The following is a 14178-nucleotide window of genomic DNA, read 5'->3' as shown; positions in this document are numbered from 1 at the left end:
GACCACATGACCTTGGAGGTGTCTACAGACAGCACGGGCTTTTTGGCTTAGAGAGCACCAACCCCCAGAGTTGGACACAGCTAGACTTAATGTCAGGGGAAAACGTTTATCTTTACCTATACTTTAGAAACACTTTAGAAATGAAACACCAGCACCCCCAAATTCCGTCATGAGTTTTGAATTTTTTTATCGATTGCACGTGCCTATATAAACAATTGAGGGGTGTATATTTATTTTACTATTGTTATTGTCTTAATTTTTGTAAGTTTTTTCTACATATTATGTTAGATATATATATATATATATACATACATACACACACACACACACACACACATAATAGTTTTGTGTATATATATATGAACAATTGAATTTCTAAAATTGTATTCTAGCTAGTTTGTGACACATTGCATCAAGTCATAAGTAAACTAAATTGACACTAACATTACTTTGGGTACAGAGTCTGTTCTACAAGCTCTCAATGGCAAAGAGCCTTCAGGTGACTTTTGCAGTAACAGTTTTGCCTCATCGAAGTTTGAAATTAATTTTCTCCTTCCTGGCATGTGACAAATCAAGACCTTACCCTTTGATAGGCCTCCTATGAGCATGCAAATCACTGTAGACCACATGCTGAGAAACTAGAGGGGGTTTTTTTAAGAAAAGAAAAGAAAAAGAACATCAAAGTCACCTAAAAAGAAGTGGCAATAGAAAGAAAATATTTCAAATAGATGTTTAAAAAAGATGCATTTTTAAAGTATCTGATATGTTTTATGTTGTTTTATGTCTTTATCTTGTTTATTTTATATTTTTATACTGTTTTTAATTTTTGGATTGTATTTTTAACTTATGTGGATACTGGGCTCGTCCCCATGTGAGCCACCCTGAATCCCTTTGGGGAGATGGAGGCAGAATACAAAATAAAGTTGTTATTATTATTATTATTATTATTATTATTATTATTATTACTACATTTTTATTTTGAAGTTCTAGTAAGCAAATGACATCAAATGTTAAGGAACAGCTATGGAAAATCTCATAACTCTTGTCTAAACCAATCCCCAGACTCAGGTGACCTGTGGGCCCAGGACAGCTCCCCCTCCCCACTGTTTTCTCCCATGTCACTTGCTGGCTACACCATGAGAAGGAAGCCTACCTTATGCTGGGGATCCATCTACATCAGGGGTCCCCAAACTTTTTAAGCAGAGGGCCGGTCCACAATCCTTCAGTCTGTTGAGGGGCCGAATTATCATTTGAAAAAAAAATACAAACAAATTCCTATGCATACTGCACATTTGTAGTGCAACAACAACAACAATGAAAGAACAATACAATATTTAAACATGAAAACAATTTTAACCAACATAAACCTATTAGAATTTCAATGGAAAGTGTAACACAATATTAGCATTATATACTACTATATTGAACTATACCACTTTACTATTAATAATATGTAATATATAACATATAATTAATATTATTATATGGTATTACTACTAGTATTATATTGTATAACATATGATTATCATCAATATTATATGTATATACAATATATTATATTATTAAAACTGATATAATGTATTATATTATAAAACTGAGGGCGGGGGCCAGGTAAATGACCTTGGAGGGCCGTATCTGGCCCCCGGGCCTTAGTTTGGGGACCCCTGATCTACATCTTTCTATGTCTTGTGAATCAGAGGGCTTAGCTGGAAATGGGGACATGCTGCTGCTGGCAAGGTAGTACAGGATATCCCTATTAGGCTGCAAAGTGGGTCAAAATGAGCATTTTGGATTCCAGTTTTGGACTCTTTTATTAGGCTGTTGGAACCACCCTTACAGGATGATATGGTGAATGGGGGGAAGTGCTCCTCTTCTTTTTGTGTGCTTACTATCTTGACATTGATAATGGCTGGATAAGACTCAAGATTTTATCAGTCATAAGGAAAGATAGGTTGACAAGAAGAGTAATTCAGGTCATAACTTGTGCCTTGGAGATTCAGTAAGAAGCCCAACCCCACTTGTCTGGGTTTCAGTTCCATTTCTGGAATGGCTATAGGTTGTGTCCATTTTCTGCCACCAGTGTTGACAGGCAAATCTTTTAAGTGTAAAACCTTGGTGTGCTGTGCCATATAATGATATCTTTTACAATGTGAATCTGTTTGCAAGAAAACATGAAATGCTGGAAAAATACTTCTATTAATTCAGACAGTTTATGGCAAACTGTGTTAGCAAAACTGACTTCCCACAATTTTAGCTAATGTTCAGTAGGAACAAAAACAAAATGATAATAGTACAGTGCCACTTGTAGTTGCATATAGTACATGCCATATGGAGCTTGCCCTCTAATCTACATGCCATAAACTATGTTAATGCAAAGTTCTATGCTACTATTTTTTATAATTCATTTGAATATACTGTTGAGGTCTGGTATGAGGAGGAGGAGGCTGACCCTTTGTTTTGTTTTTCTCATGTCAGGAGTGACTTGAGAAGCTGCAAGTCGCTTCTGGTGTGAGAGAATTGGCTGTCTGCAAAGACATTCCCCAGGGGATGCCCAGATGTTTATGTTTTACCATCCTTGTGGGAGGCTTCTTTCATGTCCCTGCATGGAGCTGCAGCTGACAAAGGGAGCTCATCTGTGCTCTTCCCAGGTTGGATTCAAACCAGCAACCTTCAGGTCAACAACCCAACCTTCAAGTCAGCAGTCCTGCCGGCACAAGGGTTTAACCCATTGTGCTACCGGAGGCTCCAACTCTTTGGTGATGGGGTTTGATACTCTTGAAGTAGAGTCTGAATGGGAGCCTACCGTTTCTGTAGTGCCTCAGGGAGAAAGCAATTCTTCTCAGGATGATGGGAATTGCTTCACAGACAGATCTGATTATAGTGAGAATGTTTCACATGAAACGCAGCCAGAGGCTCGGCCTGACCCTGGGAATGCTACGAGGGAGGACAGAGAGGCTGGGTTTTTGCCTGATTCATGTTTCCTGATTTGGAATTGGAGAGTCACATTTTGGATATAGCTTCTAGTCTAAGTTCTGTGGATTTCTGGCTTTACTGTCTATAGTGATCTGTGGGGCTTGCTGCATCAATAATACTAAGAATGTAACCTGCACCTTGGAATGTTCCTTGAAACCAGTATTTGGAGTGTATTCATGCTTTTGACTTTTATGTATAATTTAAAGAGACTTTTCTAGTTTTTATTTTGGAATATATTCGGAAAAAGTTTTTTCTAAATTACACTTCTTTTTACAATACACTTTAACTCAGTTGACTGCTTGTGTGCTGATCAAGCATTATTTTGAGTGCAGAGGTGTCAGATCGGTGGCTGGGCTGCAACATATATTCAGTTTGAATGTAAATATTTCATTTTATGGGTTTTCTGAAATAATGGCATTTTCACTACAAGCATGTGATTTTGCGCATATAACAGTGTACACTGTAGTTGTCCAAAAATGTGATTAACATATGGATATAGGTATGGGGCAACAGTAATTTCATATCACTTGCAGTTTTTTGTAAGCGCATTGGTACAAGGCCCATATGATTCCTACAACCCCACAAGTACACTTTTGCTGTACTTACCAAGATTTTAAGCAGAAAAACCAATCTGTCAAATTTGATTGAATTTACCAAATGATGCACACATATTTAAAAAAGAATCTACAATGACGTATTTTACTTTTTCCAGCAACATTTTTGGTGCATTGGAATTTGCTGAAACACCTAATACATTTGCGCCATAATTTTGAATCATTTTATGTTCAAGACAAATATGGGGTTTTTTTTGCGGATCACTTCCTAACAAGCTGATTGGTAGTGACTTAGAGACATTTTGATTTTAAGTGCAATATAGATCTATAGCTTTATATGCATAGATTACATTCTTAAGAATCCTAAATAACTAATGACTTTTATCATAATAAAGTATTCTGCTGACCAGACAGAAGGCATCAGTGGTCTGAAGGTCTGCCACTTAAGAAAATGTATGCTTATTCTGAATTAAGTGAAACATAAATCAATTCACAAAAAGGTAGCATCCAGACCAGTTAAACTGATTCCCAGTGTAGATAACAAATGCCAGAAGCCAAGATCTTGCATTAGAATCTATTGGACATCATAACAAGTTGTTTTCTCGCCCTCTCTTTTTGCTTCCCTACTTGCAAAATCAGTCAGTTAACACAGAGATCCACATAACAGACTATGAACTAATTTGGCCAAAGAATTGTAATCACATTTTCATTCAAAGTATATTGTATTCTGTGCTAAGAACTGAAGCTTCACCTCATGTAGATCTAACCTCCCTTTTCTCTTGTTTCTGATCTTTTTTTTCTCTCAGTGTTGTTTCTGATCTTTTTTTTCTCTTGCTCTATAAATGTCTTATTATTGCTGATGTTTTTTCTTGCCCGGTCACATAATACAGTGCAGTTGTATGTATATTTACAGCTGTCCCTGGGTTTCACTCCCTGAAGTAAATGTCTTCGGAATCACAACCGCAATCTCCATCAGAGTATATTCATATTGATATTATAGTATGCTCTAATAATCTATTTTTCAGTTGTGAATAGGGTGGGTTGAAATAACAAGGACTATTTCTCAGCAATTTCACCCACTTCAAAATCAGCAATTTTGTTTCAAAATGCCTAATGATAAGGCCAGTCTTGTAATGGGTGTTTTGTATGATGTGGGAGAAACTCAACAGCGCAAAGATTGACATATTTTTGTATTCCTAATGATGAGTAGACCATCTTTCCTCCTTGATTACTTGGAACAAAATGAGGTAGATGTCAAAATGACCAAACAAGGAGCTGTACTGCTTTCTCTCTTACCTCTCTTTCTTTCCTGTTTTCTTACCTCTCCTAGGAAGATATGTGTAGAAACCAGAAGGTGAGCATGGGAGGTGATTAAAGCATCATACAATGGCTCATTTATCCTACAGCCTGGATCTCTGTTCTTTTCATTTCATGGGTCATGGGATGCCAGTCACACACACACTCCAACAAGACTAAAATATTAAAATATTTAGTTTTATGCATCAATGGCTCTTCTAGATTTTTTTCTATAGCAATGTGGTTAGAATGCAGAAACTGATTCTGTACCACACCTGCAACTAAGCTGTTGCTCACAACAACTTTTACAGTATAGCTTTCAATTTTGGAACATGATAGAGACCAAATCACAGATTCTTTCACAGATTTTTTCTGCCTTTCTGTGAAACACAAGTAGTGATTGCTAGCAAAACTATGCTCTTGCAGCACATGAAGGAAGAAGTATTAAGAAAAAACAGGAATCTAAAACTGGGATTGTATAGGTTACACTACACAGCTGCACAGTGATTTTGTATACCTTAAAAAGTCACTGTAATGAGAGGGGCAGAAGGAGGGAATAACATAATGGGGAACAATTGTGGTATGGATAGTAAGAGACATTGTTAAAAAGAGTATGTGTTTATGTATATGTACAGATGTTTTTTATTGTTTATTGTGCAAATCTGATATCAACATATTTGCAGAAAAATATAAGAAATTGCAAAAGAAAAATTATATTCAACGTGGGCTTTGCATGGGCATGGGTGATTACCTGCTCCCGCCACAGGATCCAAGAACAACAAACACTCAGTGTTGGAATAACAAAAGGCCACAACTTGTTTAGTGATTACAGATGCATGTGTCCTGGATCAGGGATTGGGCAGCCTGCTGCTGACCCAGGGGGTGCTGCAGTTACCGACTGGCTCAATACCAGGGCACTGTTACCACCACACCCCTACTAAGCCACCAGATGCTTCCCCCCCCTCCAATGGGGGCAGGGTTTGGGGGGAGGAAGAAGCCTCGCAAAGGCATAATGGTGGGCAGAGCATTTCATCATTTTTCTTTGCTATTTGCAAACTGGTAAGATGAGCCGTTTTTACATCTATCAAGTACTAGAAATGTTGCTTATTAGACTGAAGACTTCCAGAAAATTCCTGCCAGTAACTTTCTGAAGCTCTGATATATACTTCCTACAACAGACACATAACTTTTCTTTTAATATATTTCAGTTAAGATAGCAGTTTTTAACCAGTTCTCCAAATAATGTCTACAGTTTTAATTCATTAATTTTGGAGTTGATTTATGGGATTGCATAACAGCCACAAAAAGGAACAAAATGTCTTCCTTCTGCTGTGTTGCTGTGTTGCTGGTAGGTATGTATCTGTAGACAATTCAGAGCAGGGCCGGCCCAAGGTAAATTTCAAGTGTAGGTGAACAGAATTTTGGCGCCCCCCCCCCAAACCAATCACTGAAAAATAAAAGCGTTGGATAAGCAAAAATGTGGGATAATAAGGAGGGATTAAGGAAAAGCCTAAATAAAAAACAACACTATGAAAACAGGGGAAATCCAGACAGGAAACAATCAGGGCCAGCTAACACCTCCCAACCAAGGATGACCCCAGGGAGGAAGCAGCCAGGCTTTGAATCTGCAAGGCCATTAAGTGCTAATCAAGCTGACCAACTGCAACATTCACACTAGCCTCAAACAGACAAGAGCTCTTTCTCCCACCCTGGACTTTCCACAGATATATAAACTCCGCTTGCCTAGTTTCCAACAGACCGCACAATCTCTGAAGATGCCTGCCACAGATGCGGGTGAAACTTCAGGAGACAGTGCTTCTGGAACATGGCCATACAGCCCGGAAAACTCACAGCAACGCAATGATTCCAGCATGAAAGTCTTCCACAACAGATTTTGTGGTCTTGGAGGATCCCTTGCTGAAGGAAATCCACAAAGTTGCCTTGAAGGCTCTTGAAACCACACACAAGGGTGGGAGAGGGAAAGGAAATAAATAAATAGGGAATGGATGCACCTGGATCCAAGAGGGTGAGGTCTCAGGCTGGATCTACACTGCCCTCTATCCCAGGATCTGATCCCAGATTATCTGCTTTTTAAAAAAAATGGATTATATGTGTGTCCACTGCCAGTTCATCTGGGGTAAGCAAAAAATTTGGGATCAGTTCCTGGGATAGAGGGCAGGGTATTAGGGGCCTCAGATCTCCCAGGGCCCTTCCATGCAGCCATATAACACAGAATATCAAGGCAGAAAATCCCACAATATCTGCATTGAACTGGGTTATCTGAGTCCACACTGCCATATATCCCAGTTCAAAGTAGATGTCAGATTTTAACCAACTGTGTGGAAGGGGCCCCACATCTCCATCCCATCTCCTCCCACCCCAAAAAAGGATGCCTATCCCCTTAAAAATAATTAAAACCTTTTTACTGACAGTGGCCTTTTCTAAGTCTAGGGGCCCTTGCACACAGTCATATAACCCAGAATATCAAGGCAAAAAATCCCATAATATCTGCTTTGAACTGAGACATCTGAGTCTACACTGCCATATATTCCAGTTCAAAGCAGATAATGTGGGATTTTATTCAGTTATGTGGAAGGGACCTAGGATTGGATGACTCTCCCTTATTTCCCAGCGTTGCCTCTCTCTCTCTCTCTCTCTCTCTCTCTCTCTCTCTCTCTCTCTCTTTCAGTCCCCTTTTTCTCCCAATCCCCAAATTTTCCAACTTGTGGAACAAGAGCAGCGGGAGGGGAGCTCTGATTACAGGAAATGCTTAGAGTTTTTGGGGGGAGGGAGAGAAAGGAGGAGGGGGTGTCCATGGAGGGAAGGAGAGACTGAAAAAGGGAGTGGATTGAAAGGAAGGAGATAGGAACCCCCAAGATGGGGCGCTTGTTTCTTTGGAGGGCTAAGTGCCTCATCACACTAAAGCATGGATCCACTTCGCTCCCTTCCCTCCCTTCGACGGGACAGACGGGACGGGATGATTCTCATTAACTCCCCCCCCCCCATGCAGGGAGAAAGAGGAGGAGGAAGAGGAAGAGGGCTTTCCTTTTTGGAAGGGAGCCAGGGCAAGGGAAGAGGGAAGGGACTGACATGGAGGAACGGGGGATTTCCTTCGCCAAGATGAGGAGGAGGAGGAAACTCAGGAGGGAGAGCCTCCTGCAGAAAGAGCGAGGGAAGTGTCTTGCTCTCGGCACCTCTCTGGATGTGTGGGTATGCTCAGCAGTCCCTCTCTGCCTCTCTCCTCTTTCTCTGCCCAGAGCCTGATGATGTCACGCTGGGGTTTTCCTTCCTTCTCTTTCTTTGCTTTCTTTCCAAGCCAGCGGGGATTGACTGCGGCACCCCACCAGCACCAGGGATGGAAGGAAGGAAATAGGAGGAGGTGGCCAACAGTGGCGGCGCCCCCATCGCCGTGCGCCCAACGCCAAGGCGTATCAGCGTACCACATTGGACCGGCCCTGATTCAGAGCTTCCTTTCTGAGACCCAAAGTAGACCTATTTTGGTTATTCATATTTTCTCTGGGGCCATATGTACATTCCTATGAGGCATTTGAATGGATAAAAAACAATAAAATGATGCCCAATGAAAAGGACTGTGTGTATGTGGGGTGTGTGTGTGTGTGGAGGTTAGCTTTTCATACAGGTAACAACAGAGCCACTGACAATCAAATGAATTTCATTGTAATAAAGTGAATGTCTTTGGGTGGAGAGGTGGCTGAAATGTTTGGCTAGAAGGAGGTGTAATTAATAGGCATGTGTGATCCAGGAAAAAAAATGGTTCAAAACTCGCTTCAAAAGTAGGGGGCACTGGTGCTTCATTTCTAAAATCATTTCTGAATTTTGAAGCAAAAAGTTCAAAACTTTTCGAAACTTCCAAATCTTCGTATGTACCTCATTAATGGAAGATGCGCATGTGCATGAAGAAAACATTATCGTCAACGGAGAAAATTGAGAGGCTTCTCTATCCCTCATTTTTTGACCTATCCTAATGAAATTTGCTACAGTGGTAGAACACATTTACCACTGCTAGTTCACCAAATCTAAGAACATTTGACCTATCCTCCAATTTTTGGCAAATTTTCAGTTTTTATTAAAAAAATATTAATAAAAATCTGTTCCTGGTGTGAAAGTGTTATTTCCTGTTTCATTGGGTTGTCTTTACTTTGAAAGTCATTGTTCTACTTCAGAATCTTTGTTTTTGTGGCTGAAACCTTATTAAATTGGTGGAGAGAGACTCAACAAACCATAATGTGGTATTTTTTATAGGATGATGTCCCTTGCGCAAAGACAAAGTTTTGCAGGGCAATCAAGTTTTGCCATGTTTTTATAACAGAACCAATTAGGAAATGACATTTATCACCCAGGAACAGAAATCATAGAACACCATCAAATCACTCCTGACAGATGGCCATCAGCCTCTGAATAAGGAAATCTGTTCCTGGTTTGAAATTATTATTTCCTATTTTATTGGGTTTTCTGTGGCTGAGAGTGTGTGACTTGCCCAAGATCACCCACTGGGGTTCCATGGCTGAGTGGAAAATCAAGCCACAATTGTAGTCCAACTTTCAAACAAGTACACTACACCATGCTGTCTCAAAATGGCCCATTGCTAGCCAGGAGAGAAAACACTCCAGGCTTGGTTTCTATGTGGCTCTTATGCCCTGATGCTATATCCAGGAGTGAAAATGCTTCAGGCTTGGTTTCTATGGGTCTCTTATGCCCAGTGCTATATCCAGGAGTGAAAACACTTCAGGCTTGGTTTCTATGGGGCTCTTATGCCCCAATGCTATATCCAGGAGTGAAATGGGCTCTTATGCCCCGATGCTATATCCAGGAGTGAAAATTCTCCAGGCTTGGTTTCTATGGGACTCTTCAGCCTGATGCAGGAGATTGGTTGAAAACACTTTCTCATATATCTGAAGGTATTCCGAGGATGGGCTCCAATGCTTCGAATTGGAAAGTTAATTTGGAAGCGGCAAACCACCTTGGAACCCCGTTCAGAACCCAAAATAGGTACAATTTTATTACAATTAATGACAATTCCGATTAATTCACCCATGCCTATTAATTAATACTATTAATACTATTTTTATCCCATTTTGCTTACTATCAAGGGTGTGCTTCGAGATCATGTTGTGAAAAGGAATTAAAATATCATCCTAGAATTTGAATATGACAGGCAAACGTACTTTTCTTTGGTAGAAATGCTTGCGAGGTCAACTGTTTTTAGTAAAGATGAATGTTCTCTGTTTTAAGATAGGGAAAAAGAGAAGGAGAGAGAAAGAGACCCATGACTTGTCACATGCACCACTGGAATTGGCCAGTATAAACATGTAGCAGCTGTGCCTGCCCAGGAGGCATTGGGACCTGTTGTCTTGCATCCCATACCATCCCAGCTTCCCCTCACCTCATCACATTGGGGTAGCCTGTTAAAGTCAACCCGACCCATTTTCCCTCATGGAAAAATGAGGAATCTCCCATTGTCTGCCTCTGACAATTTTTCAGTGGCGGCAAGGGTTTCTTTTGAGTTCGGCCACAGAGCTGCCCTGAAAGTACTTTTCCAGAATGTGATAGGATCCATCAAGAAAAAATCACCACCACTGCTGAAATGAAGCTCATGTAAAGAGGTTGATGGTCACTCAAACACATCAGTGTCTAAAAATTAGGGGTGTGTGATACATCTTTTTGGCCCCTTTTTTGGCTGCCCCCTGTTTTGTTTACCAGGAAATTATTCAAATCGGGAGAAGAAAAATACCGTTCCATGAACCGTCAACTGGAAGTTCACTTTTTGCTCCAGAAAGATCCGGCCCATTGATGACAATGGGGGAAATGGTGAGGCTCCTCTTTCTGTCATTCTTACGGTTCTTGGGACTAAAATGGCCACACTTGGAGAACAACTGAAAGCCCCCCCCCCTCCTGAGGTTTCAAAATATTTGAGCCATTCACTGATTTTTAGGATTTTTTAAAAAGTTTCTGGTGCGGGAGTACACAAAAGCTAGAAGGTAAGACTGGGGAGGAAACAGCAGAGAGTCAAAGGGGTGAACTAGAAGGAAGGGCTTTTTATTTTTGGGAGGAAGAATTTAGGCTGCTGGTGCAGGAAAGAGTCCAGAAGCCAGATGGCAGGGCTGGGGAGGGATTGAAATTGAAATTCTCTCCATGGGGACTCAAGGGAGTCAGACTATTACCTAAGCCTATCCCACACTCAGTCATGTTAATGCAAAAGAAGGTAATTTTTTAAGCAAACACACAAAAAGTTCTTTTAAAACTCACTCCCTTCCCAATACATGCACACCCACTTCTCCCTAGCAAAATTAGTAAAATAAAAGGACTATAATAAAGATATTAACTAAGAAAATTTAATGCAGAAGAAAAATGTTGGAATTTTCAAAAAGCAATCACTAAGCATTTAGAAGCAGGGACAGCACTGAGATAAAACACAGAGCTGGCTTGCACATGATCTCTCTCCCTTTCTTAAAAACAAGGACACAACAGAAAAATGGTGGAGCTCACATTGGTATATATATATATACCAGCTTTGCAAAAGGACACGTGATCTGTTGCACCATGGCACTGAAGCCTCTTTTCACCACAAACCACACACTGTCCAGGTGATCCAAAAAGTAAGAGTTTATTAAAAGCAGAGTATAATAAAATCTGAATATATGAAAAGCAAGCAAATATAAAAAGTGCATCGAAGTTCAAAAGGTTGTTTCCAAAAAAGCCAAGAGTCCAAAAATCCATAAAAGAAAATCTCTAAAATAATTCCACTGAAATATTTAAAGACAAGGTAACATGAATCCAAGGCAGGCAAACTATGCCTCATAAGACCAGGACTCAGGAACAACTTCGAAACTTCACCTGAATGCAGCGTTTCTCTCACAAAAATTGTACCCACAAGAATCACTTCCCATGACCTCATGCTTCCTGAACCTGCTCCTGGGCCAGGACATCAATTGTCATGTATTTACACCAATCACATATGCTTATCTGACCATGTGCTTCCAGCCAGAAGTGAGTCCAGGCCTGGCTGGCCTCTCCCCTTTCTCCTCTCTTTGGTGGTGTCATCTTTTCTTCTGGGCACCCAGGTAACACAGGTTATATTGCTGCAGCCATGTCTGATCCTCCCTCTTTCCCTTCTAGGCCTTCTCCAGAGGCTGAGAGTGGGCGCTGCCTGGATGGGCATCATGATGGCAATGTCTTTACCGCAAGGGGCTTGAGAGGGGGGAGGGAAGGGAAATAGGGGCTCCCTTCCCGGAATGTCCCTTATTTTCATCTTCGGCTCCTGGCAACCCTATACTCTACCTTTCTCTACCTTTCTCTACCTTTCTCTACCTTTCTCAAGGAGCCACAAGGTTATCCTATGAAATATGGTTTCTCTTTATACTGTGCACACAGATGTATTATATTAACCTTTTGATGTCAGATGTCAGACACAGATATTTAGTAAGAAGTAGTGGACAGATGTTGTGCTGGATGTGGTTTAACTCTCTTTTTAGTGCTGCCTGCCCTTCACTTTTGTGTATCTATGTATGCATTTTAATTAATGTATATCCAACTCTATATATCTAATATGGTGGTTGTGTTCAATTTTATTTGTTCAGTTCCAGAATGTTTAGTTGTTTTGGTGATACTGGCTTTCACGATTGTCTTTCTGAATTTTCTTCTGTTAATCTGGCATGAAGGTGGCTCTCAAAGAGTGTTAGCTTTGAGAAGAATTGCTCACAGCAGTGATCTGTTCTAAAGAGATATGCTATTCAAAGCATACATCTCCAGAGTGTTGGGAATTCTTCATTATGTACCCATAGCTTACAAAATTTGAGAAAAGTCATGTTGTTCCCTTTTTCTTTTAGTTCACTGTTGACTTATATCACCAGCTGTCTAAACTGAAATTTTGCCAACATAGCACTTGATTCATCATTGAAAAGTACAAGGCAAAAAGATATAAAATCTTTTCTGACTTTGTATGCTTACTAATACAATGGCAAAATAACTTTTGCTACTAATACGAGGGCTATCCAGAAAGTACATTACGTTTTGGAATTAAAAATGAACAAAGTATAGGAGAAAACATTTACCATATGCAGTTGAAAGCCACACCCAAATACCACATCTCATGTAGTCGCCATCCAAATCTAGGCACTTACCATAGCAATGAAGGAGCTTTGCAATTCCTTCCCCACTAAATTCTGCCGCTTGTCCTCAACCAGCTGGCCACCCCTACCCGCAGCTGCGCAGCGTTGCCAAAAGAGTACTGGAAATAAAAGGAGCACTCTTGAAAGGCCCAAAGGTACCCAAGGTCATGCGGACATGATCTGTCTTTCCACGCACACAGTGGTTTATTCCACAGTGTTGCTGTGTCAAGGTAACATAAGTCAGAATGCATAGAAAATCTTGATCTCATGGCTAGGAATAAGTCATTTAGTAAAAAGGTGTTTTTTATATATAAAGAGAGAGAGAGAGAGAGAGAGAGAGAGAGAGAGAGAGAGAGAGAGAGAGAGATTGAGAGAGAGAGAGAGAGAGAAACATATTATTCATGGGTGATTTTGCACAGCTGTTCATAATGAGGTCATCTTGTAGTATGACTCCTATCCCCTTAACCAACCAAATTCATTGGAGGAGGCCTCCTCTAATGAGGAAGGATGAAGAGAAGAGCCCATTTTAAACCAGAAAAAAAACAGATAACCTTGGCAGCCCAATTGTAGAAATGGAACTTGGACCATCACATGTAGACCCTGAAGAGCAAGAATCAGTGCCACCTTTTTAAATGTGGGCAATTAAAGCAGGACCTACAAATGTTTCCTGTTAAAAAGATACACTGAACTAATTGGGCCATGAATACTGATTTACAAATGGCTATAGATTAGCACACAAAAGGTTTTCTCTTTTTTGCAAGGCAACAGTTTCATGGTTTCAACTTAATATTGTGTGACATTCCCTGCTCTCACCTTCCAGAATGTTGACCTGTTCTTTGGACTAACATTTCAAATGCCTTCCTGCTTCTGTCCAAACTAGGAATGATGTTTGTACTCCCGTTATTCCTCCCCCCCCCCCCCCATATTATCAGTCCTTTCCCAGGAGAAACTGCCCAGATATTCAGGTGTTATTTTTCTCTTCTCCTTGGCACCTCTTTCTGGCCCTAAATTCTCAGAGAGGAATTATGGTGTTTTTTCAGAACATCAGAATGTGGGTCATGACAGCTCTTTGCAAATTAAATAGCTCTTAAGACAGATGTAAATTATCGTTAACAATTGCAAATAGACAATTATTTCAGAACATTCAGAGTTGCAGAATCATTTTCTAACTGTGATAAGAAAACTCCCAAGTTTAGAAGTCAGACTTTGTCATTTCACAAAAATTA

The sequence above is a fragment of the Anolis carolinensis genome, chromosome 2 (assembly GCF_035594765.1).
Source record: "Anolis carolinensis isolate JA03-04 chromosome 2, rAnoCar3.1.pri, whole genome shotgun sequence".
NCBI lineage: Eukaryota > Metazoa > Chordata > Lepidosauria > Squamata > Dactyloidae > Anolis > Anolis carolinensis.
This window is presented reverse-complemented; position numbering follows the sequence as displayed.